The following is a 15,445-nucleotide window of genomic DNA, read 5'->3' on the forward strand; positions in this document are numbered from 1 at the left end:
GCAACAGCCATAAAAGCAGCTACAACAGCCGCAGTGACCGTAATAACTACAATTCACCATGAATAACTACAAGCCAGACAGACGTAATCAGCCTCAAGTCACCACACAGATTAGACTTTCTTATCTTTATCTCACTTCAGAAACAATGGTGTCAGGTCAGCGGGTGAACGCAGAGCTGGGATCGCAGACCACCACTGCGAGTGACTACTCTGTTACTGTGTCATTGGCTGCCAGGGAGCAGTGAATCATGGCTTGCCCTCCTTTCACAGGAAAAGTATTATGAGGTCTCTGAACTCTCTGACGGTGAGGAGCCTGGAGAAAAAAAAAAAAAAAACTGGTAGCAAGCATTTTCACCCCCCAGATAATTGGCCCATTTTCCTATTAGGAAATGAACAAAATATCAATGGAGAATGGGGAATCTATCTAACTTTCTGTATTTCTATCAGAACAAGGAGAGATAACTTTTTTCCCCACTGTTCAAGGTTTATTTGGTGTTCTCATTGGCATGACACTTGAGTGGTTGGTTCTGTCATCCACATGCAGATCTTACATTTCATGTAATATTGCAATGTGCACTACAGACACATATAATACAGAAAATATCCTGTAGAATATCTATGCACAAGATATGCATGATGGACTTACACACTGGAGCCAGGTTATGACTGACTGGGAACTCACTGGCCTAGGCAATGTTTGGTGAGGGATCGCAGAGCAGCAATGCAGCAGGCTCCCAGGGTAATCCAAGCCTGCACGCAGTTGGCAGTGCGTCTTGGAGACAGTGGGACTGTAAGGTTACCACTACACAAGTACCACTTAGCAGCAGGGTAGAGCTGTGGGAACTGAGATTTCCCCCAGACCACCTCAACACAACTGGACTAACCACAGCTCAGATGAGAAGTGTGTGGTCTCCATAGAAACCCTGCTGCAGCCTGGACAGTGAAGGGCTAGGACACTGGGGAGACTTTAGAACTGCAGCTCCTTCTGGATTCCCCAGAGGGTATCTGCACTCTTCTTCAGGCGGGCCTCCTCCTCCGGAGTCAGTGTCACCTTCACAACATCTGAGATTCCATTTTGTCCCAGGATATATGGGACACTGAGGAAGACGTCATCATTGATTCCATAGAGTCCCTTAAACATGGTGGAAATGGGATGCACCTGCCTAAGGTTCTTCATTATGCTCTTGGCTAAGTCTGCCCTGGAGAGGCCAATGGCCCAGGATGTGTAACCTTTCAGTTTGATCACCTCCTATGCACTGTCAACCACCTGCCTGTGAACATCCTTCCATGGCTACTTGTCCGTGTCTGTGCCCAATTCTAGGTTCAGAGGCTTCAGGGAGATGCCAGCAACGTTCACACCACTCCACACAGGCACACTGGAGTCGCCATGCTCTCCTAGGACCCACCTGTGACAGCTCAGCAGGTGAACTCCCAGTCTTTCTCCCATCAGGTAACAGAACCAAGCTGAATCCAGATCACGACCATTTTTTTTTTTTTCTTTTCTTTTTTTCGGAGCTGGGGACCGAACCCAGAGCCTCGCACTTGCTAGGCAAGCACTCTACCACTGAGCTAAATCCCCAACCCCACGACCATTTCTAGTAACTCGGCTTTGGGGAAAGCCACTGATCCTCCAAGCCACGTAGGACAAGATTTCCCCTGTATTTGAGACAATGAGCAGCCTGCACTGTGGACTCTACTTCCCAATGTTCAGAATGATGAACTTGAAGATGTTTGAGTTTCGTTGGACCAAATTGAGCCGGCTCTCTCCCTCTTGCTGACCGGCCCCCGCCGTGATAATGACCAGCTTGGAGTTTGCAGTCACACTGTAGTCTTTGCTGGAGACAATTTTTGGTGTCTTAAGGAAAAGGCTGCCTGTGCTGGAGATCCATCATCTCTCCCTTTAGCTTGTCTTCCATGACATCAACAAGGGCAAGCTCATCGGCCCAGTCCTTCATTGAGATACTGGATGGCACAGCCATGCCAACAGCACCAACCCCACCAACTGTAATCTTGTTCTGGGGGACCTGTTCTTCCTTAAGAAGATTCACAGTCAGCTGGTCCTTGAGGGCTGTTATCTTGGACTTTGAATCTTTTGAGATTGCGACTGCACGATGGGGGTGGATGGGCGAGCAGCAGCAGCAGCGTAGGCTGGGCTCGGCGACAGTGGCTCCAGCCGAGAGATAACGTTTTAAGTTGGGAATACATAGGACACTGTAATTCATTGAAGTGACATTAAAATACTGAAAATGGTCAGCCGACCTCAGATTCCTGTGGCGGGTGCCATGGCAGACAAAGAAGGAAGATTCTTGGCTATGGTTGTGCTACACAGAAGGCAATGGCTAAAGGGAGTCAAACGAGGGAAAGCTCCTTAGATGTGAGCAAAGACGGAGTATTTAGATGCATTTGTGTAGGAGCTGGACAGCCAAGGATGGTGGGGACTCTCTGGAGCAAAGGTGAAGGATTAGCCTTGGAGAAGAGGAGAAAGAGATGAGACGCACTCCCACCTGTGCATGAGTGCGCTCGCGCGCGCGCGCGCGCGCGCGCACACACACACACACACACACACACACACACACACACACGTGCTCACACACACGATTTTTTGCTTTGTTGGTTTTTTTTTTGTTGCTGTTGTCTGTCTGTTTTGAAAGACAAGGGTATAGATATGGGTGACCTTGGTTGGCCTAGAACTAGCTGTATACCCCAGGCTGATTCCCCACTCCTAGTTCCCCCATCTCTGTCTCCCAAATGCTGAGATCAAAGGTGTATACCAACACACCTGACCAACACAATAAATACAAAGTTTTAAATAAACAAACAGAAAATAAATAAATGGTCATTACTAAAACAAACAAAAAATAAAATCGCACAATGATACCCTCCTCCTGGTATTCCCATAAAAGGTCAGGTTTGATCTATGAGACAGCAGCAGACAGCAGATGTTTTCTCTTAGATTAGGTCATAAAAGACTGACTTCCCACTTGGATACCGTGTGTGTGTGTGTGTGTGTGTGTGTCTCTCTCTCTCTCTCTCTCTCTCTCTCTCTCTCTCTCTCTCTCTCTCTCTCTCTCTCTCATTCTAGGGAAGCCATCTATCTTATAAGGATACTCAGCCATCCAAGGGAAAGCCCCACTGGCAAAGAACTAAGACTTCTAAGCCATGGCCTATGAGGAATCCACTCCAGTCGTTCACCATGTGCGTAAGCTTGGAAGTGGGTTCTTCGGGCCAACTTCAGCTCTGAAATGACTCCAGCCACAGCCTATGACTTCATCCAAGACCATGAGCCAGAACCACCCATTTCTGCCACTCCTGGATGTCTGGCCTTCGAAAACTGTATAAAATAATAAGTGTGTGTTGCTATAAGCTACTACATTTCGGAGAATGATGTTAAGGTCGTGGTAAATAGCCAATGGAGTTCCCTTGTCAAAAAACTGTACAAAAATTTTTACAAACCTAAATTTCCAAGATTTGATTGGATATTTACAAAGCCAAAGTGTTAGGTGACATCCTCCCTCCCCAGAAATTATTGCAAAAGTTGTTAGCCTAGGTTCTGTAGAGAGAGCAGAGGAGGGCTACAGATGAACCAGCACTCACCCGTGTTCCGCTGCTATTACCCCCTTCGCCAACCTCCTGAAGGAACAGCCCTGCATGTGATGAGAGCTGGGCAGCAAGATGAGTTTTGTTCATGACTGGTAGGAGGCTTAACACTCATGAGCCTTAGAGACGGTTTTGTCTGGCTATGGTTCTACCAGACACACATGAAGGTTTTCAGGGGTCTCGACAAGGGCTCTCTCAGGCATAGGTTTGGTCTTTACTCTTTGTTATCTTATTTTGTTTTATTTTTCTCATCTAGAAAACTGTATTATGATTCCTGGCATTAGATACCCAGCATAAAGGAGAGAGGGTTTCTTCCAGCTCTCAGGTTCAGAGAGGTTCAGCCTGCGATTGGGGATTTAGCTCAGTGGTAGAGCACTTGCCTAGCAAGCGCAAGGCCCTGGGTTCGGTCCCCAGCTCTGGGGAAAAAAAAAAACAGAGAGGTTCAGCCCATGGTTGAACCCCAGCAGTGATGCTGACTGGGGGACTATGTGTAGAAGCAGAGACTCCTCAGCTCAGGGCAGACAGAACGCAGAGACAGGAATGAGCAAAGATAAGACACCCCAAGGACCCCCACCACGAACATTTCCTTAAGGGAGAGTACAGTGCAGAAATACAGTAGAGTTCACGGAGAGCAGCACTGAGAGGGAGAAGAGACCGGGACAGTTGTCCAGAGAACAGATTGCAGAGGGAGAACAAGCTAGACACAGGTGAGGACAGAATGAGCAGAGAATGAGAAGGGGCCAGAGGATTAGAACAGATTGCTAGAGTTAATATGCGGCCACACAGAGCAATTCAGGAGGCGTTGAGAAAAGCCAGATTGAATCTGTCGCCTGGGAGAGGAGTTTGAGCTCGAGCGACTGAGTTGAACCAGCCAGCCAGAGTTCAGAATGAAATACAAAGGGTGAGCTCATTCAGCAGTCAGGCTCTGAGGCTGAAAACATTCAAGGCCTGATTGTCCAGAGGCCAGATGCTTCGAGGTTAGCAGACAGAGGCAGTGAGCCTCCGAGCCAACAACTACAGTGTAGGCCGGCTGCTGAAAACAAAACCTTTTTTCCCTCTCTTTGGTTTTTCATTACAGTGTTTCTCTCTGTGTAGCCCTGGCTGTCCTGAAACTCACTCTGTAGACCAGGCTGAGTCTGGTCTCACGGAGATCCACCCACCTCTGGAATGCTGAGATTAAAGGTGTGTGTCTTCACTGCCCAGCCTTGAAAATGAAATCTTAAAGCAAACTAGAAAACAACATAAACAGGGAAACAAAAATTGGAATTACAAATGATTTTTTTTTACCCAAATACCACTAGACTAAAGGCTAGAAGCTAATGGGATAATATCACTAAATCGTAGGGAAACACTGATACAGAGAACAGGGCTCCCATGTTAGCAGAACTTTCGATAGCAGCACAGCCACTGTTACTGTGTCCATGCTCCATTACCTGTGCTCACGCAAACAGCCCTGACTCAAGATCACACACACAAAAGACACAAAGACAGGAGGATCTGATAAGGTTGAGAACATGTCGTGCTGGGGAGGTGGGGGGCATGAGAAAGAGAGACATGGGGAAAGGGCAAAATGTCCAAAATATGTAATGTATAAAATTATTAAAAATAAATTGCTTAATACTAGGGGAAGGGAAACCTTCAGAAATGGGGAATTAAAAGCACTCCTTGAATATGCATATATGCATGTTGAAGGCAAAGTGAAGACATTTAAAAATATTTTACTTTTAAGTGTGTGTGTGTGTGTGTGTGTGTGTGTGTGTGTGTGTGTGTGTGTGTGTGTTTGCAGGCATTCGTGGAAACCAGAGGACCTGAAACCCTTAAGCTGGAGTTGCAGATGGGAGTTGGTAGCCTACTATGGCTACCCAGAATGGAGTTTGGGTCCTCTGTAAGAGCCATTTCTTAACGTCTCTCTTATCTGCTGTGCCATCTCTCCAGCCCCTAAACTAAGGCTTTTTTTTAACAAGAAAACAAAGTCGAGGATTTGTCTCCAACACTAAGAGAAGTTCTTCAAGTTAAAAGTTAAGGAAAATGTTATCACACGAAACTCTGAGACTCCAAGATAAAAATGTAAGACACCTTAAACTGAAAATAATAAAGGAAATCAAGTGTAAATTGGTATCCTAAATTACATGCATTAGTTTTATCTCTTCTAAAATTTATATGTACCTTACAATGCCTTATTATCATTTTATTTATGTGTAATAAATAATAGCAAATAATTCACTAGCAATGCATTGTAGAGGCAACACGCACATCAACCAGAGTAACAACAGCTGTTGCCCAGTTATGAAATTATAATATTGTTGTAAAGAGCAAAACAATATTTGTAGTCAGTGACAAATTAGAGATGGCTCTTATACTCTCGACAACACTAAAAAATAGTAATTTAAAAAAAACATGACAAAGGGATAGGTTAAAAAATCATGTCAATGGACTGACCCTGGACTCTGACCTCATAGGTAGCAATGAATAGCCTAGTAAGAGCACCAGTGGAAGGGGAAGCCCTTGGTCCTGCTAAGACTGAACCCCGAGTGAACGTGATTGTTTGGGGGAGGGCAGCAATGGGGGGAGGGTGGGATGGGGAACATCCATAAAGAAGGGGAGGGAGGGATTAGGGGGATGTTTGCCCGGAAACCGGGAAAGGGAATAACACTCGAAATGTAAATAAGAAATACTCAAGTTAATTAAAAAAAAAAAATACAAAAAAAAAATCATGTCAATAGATAAGAAGGAATGGAACATTTTTCATCGTTGATCTCAGCCAAGAGAGGGCAAGAAAAGAAGGCGACAGGGACACGTGGAAAACAAACAAACAATGCTACTGTTGATTAAAACCTCACAGACCAGAAATTCCACTTAACAAGCAATTGACACAAGGAATGTAAGGCTGGCATGTGGGGGAGGATGCAACCGATGTTATTCACAAGAAACAGATTAAAGCTGGAGAGAGTGTGCCTGAGGGAGACTGAGCCACGAGGACAGCTGCTAGTGTAAGGCCAGAGTGCAGCATAGACCGAGACCCTGACCCAGAACAAAACCATTTTTAAGGGTGATTTGCCTGCGAGAATACTGCTCTTAACAACCTCTGAGCCATCTCTCCAGCCCAGAATAAAACATTTTCAGTAACTAACACATGTTCTCTAAAGGACACAGAATGTCCCTAATGGCCCCACATGTGACAGCAGCAACTGCAAACAACCCACTGTGCACTGAGAGTCACTCAGTCTTGCAGCACAAACTGGGCAAGAAACTTAGTGTGTGTGACCTCACAATCTCTGGGCATTAAGAATCATTTAAGCACCTCTTGGAGGTCCCACTTCCTTTTTGGATGTTTTTCATATATTTATATATTAATTATGTTTTTGTACTTAATATGTATTTTAGTGCATGTATCTTACTCATTAAAACTTGTTTTTGAGATTTTGGCACTATTTTATGTGGGTATTCTGTTCATATATACAGCTGTGCACCACATATGTGCAGTTCCGGCAGAGGCCAGAAGAGGGCATCAGGTCTCCTGGAACTGGAGTTCGAGGCAGCTGTGAATCACCCGACATGGGTGCTGGGAACTAAACGTAGGTCCTCTGGAAGAACGGCCAGAGCTCTTAACGGCTGAAGCATCTCTTCAGCCCCGAGGACCCACTTCTTGATACACTGCACTATTAATAGTTAATACTGTTAATACTCACTATAGTTGCAGTGGCAACAAATGTCCAAGTGACTGCTGCAGAACCGAAGCTCAACCCGCAGCCGAGTAGCTGCTGTCCAGGACTGTGAGGAAATCTATCCCCGGGGTAGATATAGTCAGCGTCTTGGTTTGTCAAAACTCATTGAACGGAGGGCCTACTAAGTACTCAGCCAGTAACGGTGTTTGGCATCTAGCCTGATGACTCGAGCTGGATCCCGGGAACGCACATGATGGAAGGACAGAATCAACGCCCAAAAGCTGTCCTCTGATGTCTGCATGTACTGTGGCACACTCTCCAAACAAACTAATAAATGTAAGGATAAAAATAGTTTTGAACTGAACATGTAATGTCCGTGCATATCCCTGTATATAAAATATACAAATGCGCTGGCTAGTGGTGGTGCAGGCCTTTAATTCCAGCACTTGGGAGGCAGAAGTAGTCGGATCTCTGTGATTTTAAGACCAGCCTGGTTTACAGAATAAAATCCAGAACAGACAGGACTATACAGGGAAACTCTGAATTTTTATATATATATATATATATATATATATATATATATATATATATATATATGTATATGTATATATCACACACGTATATGTATATAATAATATTTTATATTATATATTTATAATATATTATATTTCATATATGTGTGAGATATAAAATTAATAAAGAAAAATAAATCTATAGGGAGCAAGCTGATTGGATTTTTAAAAATGGAAGTTATCCAGCTGCATATGTAGCAGAGGATGGCCTTATCTGGGATCAATGGGAGGAGAGGCCATTGGTCCTGTGAAGGCATGATGCCCCGGTGTAGGGGAATGCTAGGGCAGAAGCAGGGGGTTGGTGGGGGAGCACTCTCATAGAAGCAGGGGGTTTGCAGAGGGGAAATTGGGAAGGGGAATAACATTTGAATTGTAAATAAATAATATAGACGATAAAGAAATTTTAAACATAATAAATGAACAGGTAATAAAATTATTTTTAAAAAATGGAAGTTGTGCTTTCAACAGTGGATTCTTCTTAGTCGATGAGAAATAAATAAGACATATTGATCCTCCTATACATGAGCCCAGACATGGTGGGGAAGAAGTGAGGAGGAGGCTGAGTCACAGAGAGAAGCTATTAAAGCCGTGATGTGCAGAATCTCTCCTTATAGGGCTCTTCCAGTGCTGCCATAGCAGGGAACACCTCATAGCATAGCAATGGGTCAGCGTTACTCACGGGGTGTTTGTTAGCGCTCTGGGAAAGAACTAGAAGACAAGGTTAATAAAAGTATGAGAAATCTAATAATAACTTTTACCTCAGAAGAAAAATTGTAACAGATTCATATGACATCATGTCTGGTTAAAATATAGGATTAGGAAAGGGAGACAGATTTTCACAAATAAAAAAAAAATGGCACCAGTCACCTACCAAGTAGAATAAAATGTTATTTTCCTCTACCTTCTCACTGATATAAATAGAAAAGTCACATGGGCGCAGACGCCTACAGAAATCGTTGCAATTAGGACGGGTTCTGTTCCATACATCTTAAATGTTGCCTTATTTCACTTCAGTATAAAATCATTTCAAGGAATAAAATTCTTAACAATTTTCTCTTTCCTTCCTCTTTATTCTGCCTCAACTTCCTCAGTACAAATCACTTTTTCCTATTCAGAATAGTAGTTTATGAGGCTTTCTCTGTATTAACAAATAAACGTACACACTTAACTATGGAAAAATGAATAAAAAGTAACTCTGTCTTTATTCAAGATATAGTGAAGCTAATTTCTGTCCTCAGGAACATTCCAGGCATAAGGATGAGACAATTCCAGACCCCTAATCCAGATTTCTGGCTCCTTAGGGCGGCTCGGGAGACTAGCTTCTTTACGGTTGCTCTGCTGCCTTCCTCTGAATTGCCTGTGTCTAGACTCCGCTTCCAGACGGCGGAGTTGGCTCTCATGAGTGTCTTAGGTCACTAAGCCCTGCCCACAGAGACCTACTCATCAGTCGGCAACTGTGTACCCACTTGAGAATCGCATCGCACACAAGGACGGGAGAACAGACAGTGAAGACCAGTAGCAGGGCTTAATTCCTGATCACTGTGGTTTCACATTTCCCCTTGCTGCTGGCGTATCGGGACACCACTCAGGGAGGTGAAACATGTTCCCTTCTCCCTATGCGGAGTGTCGAGTTTACAGGATTCCACACCCGTTCAGGGGAGGGGGGAACACAGCCTAAAATGGGGGTCCCACACCGTTTCTCTGGGCGAGAAATGATACAGTCTATGGCCAAGGGCACCCAGACACCACCAGGACCTGGAGGGGTTGAGAATTCCCCTGAGGTGAGCCTGGGGCAGGGGGAGACTGGCGTAACTCAGGGTGAGTGCCAGGAGTGCAGAGGGTCCTTGTAGGGGGAGACTTAGGCACAACTCTTATGACAAAGGTATGCCCCCATCCCCAAGGTGATCCTGGAAGAAGGAGGAGACAGTCTTTCTTTGTCGAAAGTGTTTACTTGCGGTGGGAAAGGTGCATATGACTAACTCCGAGTGGACCACAGATAAAATACCTTTTGCAGAAGGAATGCCCCAGAAAGGAAGCTTATTGGTTAAACCATCAGGGTTCATCTCCATAACTCATTAGCATGGAGAACTCTGGGCTACATGACCAGTTCTCTTGGTCCCTTAAGTAGGGTGTCATGGTCAGGAACTCCAGGACAGGATTCCGGCCAGGAGCAGATTCAAACACCTTCTGTTCTCAATTATGACAATTGCTGGAGTTCCTTAATCTGCACAGCTCAGTCAGAGCACAAATTCCTGATATCACATGCCTTTTATTTGTTTTGTTTGTTTGTTTGTTTGTTTACTTGCTTATTTATTTATTTTGGTGGTTTGGCTTTTGTTGGTTGGTCGATCGATCAGTTGGTTGCTTGCTTGCTTGGTTTTAAAAAGGATCTCACTTTTATAACCTAACCTGGCCTCAGATCTAGGATCCTTTCTACCTCAGGCTCCTGAGTCCTGACATTACAAGCATACACGTCACAGCCAGTCTAGTCATTCTGTTTATACTCACTCTTTAAATGAATAGGGGCTGGGAGGTAAAATTGCTGTTTCTTCATGGACTTCTACTGCAAAGACGCTCAACCTATCTGGCCTGCTGGAGCACAGGGAGGCAGGATCTTCACACGTTAAGCCTTCCTAAACGTCAACCAACGATTCCACTTCTGAGAACAATTTTCCATTTTTGAAAGTGCACTCGGCAATAGGCAACACAGCATAGCCATGTTTGAATAATAGTGCTAGGAAAACAAATGACAAAACCTGGACCTGGACGTGAACTGTGTGCTCATTCTTAAAAATTGAAGGAAGCATTGATATGAGAAGATCCCCAAGCTATGGCAGATGAATGAGAAGAGGCTACAGGGTGTCCTGGATAAGACTACTGGGTGTCCAGGGTAAGATTACCCATATGAATAATGAAGTCAGGGCCCTTCTTGTGCTAGGCAAGCACTGTGCTATGGGGCCTAATCAGCAGTCCTTTCTGTGTTACTTTGAAATACGGTCTAGCTCTGTAGCCCAGGCTGGCCTCATATTGCAATACTTCTGTCTTAAACGCCTGAGTGCTATAATTAAAAACATGTGCCACTGTGCCCAGTTATGAAATTACTTTAAAATTAAGACTGGGGATTGGGGGGAGGGGGTGTCGTCCCAGTTCATGTAGCCCAGTCTGGCCTCACATTTGCTGTGCAGCTGAGAACGACCTTGCATTGTTGATTGTCCTACCTCCACCTCCTAACTGCTGGGACTACAGCTGTGCACAGATGTGCCCCACCACACCTGCTTTACATAGCGCTGGTGTTGAACTCAGGGCCTCGTGCATGCTAGACAAGCACCAACAGGGCTAAATCTCCAGCCCTCTGTGTGTGTGTGTGTGTGTGTGTGTGTGTGTGTGTGTGTGTGTGTGTTCTCATGCTAATTGTGTTACCCAAAAAACTGCAGTGTCCGGCATGTAGGCTAAAGGAAACCTGCCTCCAGTTGGCTCTGACTGGGAAATAAAGCCGTTAGCGTCCATGAACCCAAAAGCTAAGGCTGTCATTACATAGTTTGAAACCTGTAGCCAATGGCCAATGACTGGATAGGGAGACAGAGGCTAGACTTTTAGATTTCCCAGACAGATGAAGGGATGAGGAAGGAGAGAATCACCACAATGGGGAAGCAGAAAGATCAAACTTAAAAACCAGTCAACATGTAAGGGGTCACTCTCCCTATTGGGTCTGATAAAATATGGATTTAGCAAGTATTAATCCAAGAATACCGGAGGGGAATGTGTGCTAGCCAAGGTAAGGTTTGGATGTGCCCAGCCATTGAGCTAGTTAGGTATATTAAATTATAAAAGGCGTGTGTGTGTGTGTGTGTGTGTGTGTGTGTGTGTGTGTGAGAGAGAGAGAGAGAGAGAGAGAGAGAGAGAGAGAGCGCTATGTTTGTATATGTGTATATAAGTTCCTATGTATGAGCACACATGTAGGGGAATGTGCACAAACATATGTATGGATGTGTGTATGGAGTTGTGAAATCGATGAGTGTGTCTTCCCCATTGACTCTCCCTTCTAAGGCAAGGTCTTTCATTGAAACTAGAGTTCACCCATTCCAACCAGTATGGGACATTCTCTGCCTCCCAAGAGTGAGGATTACAGGCATTGGCCACCCCTGCCTGGCTTTTATGTGGATTCTGGGAACCTGGGCTCAAATCTTCACACTTGCACAGGAAAAGAAAGCCCTTGACCCACTGGGCCATCCCCAAATCCTGGTACTTATATTTCAAGATACTGCACCCATGCACCCTTGCACATGGTGGGTGTCTTTGCTGCCAGAGTGTAGAACTCTTACTGTTGTCCATATAAAACGCAGCTCTAATTTCAAAGGGAGCAAGAGCTTATTCTCGAGCCAAATAAGTGTGACCACAGCTCCCCCCTGGGAATACAGATTCAGTTTGCTCCAAGTAACATGTTCTAGTGTGGAAATCGTTTCATGAAATTTTTATTATTGCAGAATAAAAGAAAGTCACAAACCAACGCACTTTGCAAATGTACTGCAAGTGGGTAGCAAGTAGGCAGCTTACAACAAAATGAAGACATCTCTGCTACATTACTATGTAATGACAGCCTTAGCCTCTGGGATCATGGAAGCTAACAGCTTGTTAAACATTCCAAAGTGTTTACCTGATCATCACGGAGATGTTAGAGGTGAGCCATGATTGGCTATTAAAGGGACTAAAGATTTTGAGGTCTGGATCTGCAACATTCCAATGCTACAATTACCAATGTCTAATCAGTTATCAACCTGTAGGATCATTAACAAAGGTGTAGCTTTATTTATTTATTTATTTATTTTTTTATTTTTTTGGTTCTTTTTTTCGGAGCTGGGGACCGAACCCAGGGCCTTGCGCTTCCTAGGTAAGCGCTCTACCGCTGAGCTAAATCCCCAGCCCCTATTTATTTTTTTAAATAGGAGCCTCAGGTCACACGATTGGACCGTAACCTAATTGTTTTTCTTAGCTGAATCTACAGGAATGGTATAATATAGTTAGTCTGAAATTTTCATTTTGTGGTTATTTTATTGGACACTTTAAGATTGTATCATTTTTTAGGAATTGCTCTCAACTCTTACTAAACAATGGTCTTGGCATGTTAGACCAAGGGAAATCTGGGCCTCATTAGTGAGTCATTCTCTTTGGCCCTGGTCAGACAAACACGAGCTTCAGAGGCAGTGGGCCTTGCCCTGCTCGCACATTGTGAGCAGGAGGGATGGTAAAGGCTGCTATTGTTTTCCCAAGCAGAGGATGCTGGTGCTAATCTGCTCAAAATGGAGCATATGTTTTAGGTTTATTTTTTAAAGATTTGTTGGACCTCCTTCTCCCCATCCCAGGATCTGGCCTCCTGCGTCGCTTGCACACTGCCTTCCTAGGCTGCAGGGAGATCTGTCTGAGCCCTTGTCTGAAAGCCATAGCAGAGTTACCCACAGTATGGGGGAAAAAAATTACTTCTTACATTCATTTATTGTAGTGTGTGTGTGTGTGTGTGTGTGTGTGTGTGTGTGTGTGTGTGTGTGTGTTTACTTGTGGGGATCGTTTCTCTCCTTTCACCACGTGGGATCCAGGTCACTAAGCTTGGTGGCAAATACCTTTGCCTACTAAGCCATCTCACTGACCCTAAGGGCAAGTTATTAGAAGGTTGTCAGAGCTGAGTGAGTCAAGGAAACCATGTGGACAGCACAAATTAGGTGTGATGGGTTTTAAAGTGGGGAGCACAATCTTGGGTAGGCTGGAAAGGGGGTGGGTCTGGTTGGACCTGGAGGAGGGGTGAATATGATCAAAGCACACTGAACACACTTCTTAAAGAACTAATCTAAAAGAAATGCAGGGGTTTCTAGATCCATCTGAACCACCAATGTTAAAACAGGAAGAGGTCAACGACCTAAACAGACCCATAATAAAGAAGAAGACTGAAACAGTAATAAAAACCTTCTGATGAGAAAGGGCCCAGGCCAGACACATTCATAGCAGAACACTGCCGGAGACCCAAATGTGAGAAAGTATATAATTCTACTTTCAAAGACCTACAACTAACACTACTTACTATAAATAGATAAATAAATAAATGAATAAACAGAAACAGAAGGAATACCCTCAAACTCCTTTGACGAAACCAGTCTACTGGTAGAAATCACTCTACTGCCAAAACTAGGAAAAGGACAATAAAAGAAAACGACAACCAATATCCCTATAGAACGCAGATGCAAATATTCTCAATTAAATATCTGCAATCTTCATACAGGCAAATATCAAAAGTGCCATCCCTCATGACCAAGTTGGGTTTATACCAAGAGATGGTTCACTATATATGCATCAATAAATATAACCATATAAATGGACTTAAAGAAAAAAATCACAATATCACTTCAGTAGATGTAGACAAGGCCTTTGACAAGGTTCAACACACTTTGATAAACATCCTAAAGAGAGAATGATTAGGGAATGTCCTTCAACAGAATAAAAGCTATGTAAGATAAATCCACAGCCAACGTCACCTAAATGGGAAGGTCACAAAATAATCCCACTAATATGAGCAATGAGACAGTGCTGTCCATCAACACCATTGCTTCTGGATACACTGCTCAAGTACTAACTGAAGCAAGCAGCACCTGGGCAAGAAGAGGACATTTAGGGGATACAAAAAGAAAAGAAGAGGGGTTGGGGATTTAGCTCAGTGGTAGAGCGCTTGCCTAGCAAGCGCAAGGTCCTGGGTTCGGTCCCCAGCTCCGAAAAAAAAAAAAAAGAAAAAAGAAAAGAAAAGAAGAAATGAAACAGTCCCTATTTGCAGATATGATTTGATATTATATGGAAGAGTTCCCGTGAAGAAATGACCAACACTTTCAGTAAAGTGGCAGGATACAGAATCAGGAAAAACAAATCAGTGATCTTTCTACCTAGCAATAACGAGCGTGTTGAGAATGAAATCATAGAAACACTCCCATTCACAATGGCCTCAAGAAAAATCTAGAAATAAATCTAACCAAGGGAATAAAAGTCCTCAACAATGAAAACTGTTTGTCTCTGAAGAAAGAGATTGAGGAAAGCACTAGGAAATGGGAAGACCTCCCATGCTTGTGGATTGGTAGACTAATAACGTGAAGATGACTTTCCTATTAAAAGCAATTCACAGTTTCAATGTAATCCTGATCAGAATCCTCATGACATTCCTTATAGAAATAAAAGAAAAAGATCCTATAATTCATATGGAATTACAAAAGACTCCAGATAGCTAAAGCACTCCTGAGCAAACGAACAGTGCTGGCCATTCCAGAGAGCAAACTACATTACAGAGGTATAGTACTAAAAACGGCATGGTACTATCACAAAAATAGGTATGTGGAGCAATAAAAAACAAAACAAAACAGAAGTCAAACCATGAGCTCGCATAATTACAGCCATCTCATATTTGGCCGAGTCGTGGCAGAGAGTCAGGAATGGTGGTGCACGTTTATATAATCCAACCACACAACCAAGGTCTTCCTAAATAGAATAATAAACTCAGTCTAGAGCTACATGAGACCCTGGCACAACTTTGAGAATCTTTGCAACAAAGACAATATTTTAGGAGATTTTGGTGATGACAGGG

General features: G+C 43.8%; 1 pseudogene; it reads right to left on the bottom strand.

The window, feature by feature from the left end:
* Positions 1-827: 827 nt before the first annotated feature.
* LOC116900168 lies at positions 828-1,993 on the bottom strand (annotated as a pseudogene).
* Positions 1,994-15,445: the final 13,452 nt, after the last annotated feature.

Source organism: Rattus rattus, chromosome 5 (assembly GCF_011064425.1).
Source record: "Rattus rattus isolate New Zealand chromosome 5, Rrattus_CSIRO_v1, whole genome shotgun sequence".
NCBI classification, from domain to species: Eukaryota; Metazoa; Chordata; class Mammalia; order Rodentia; family Muridae; genus Rattus; species Rattus rattus.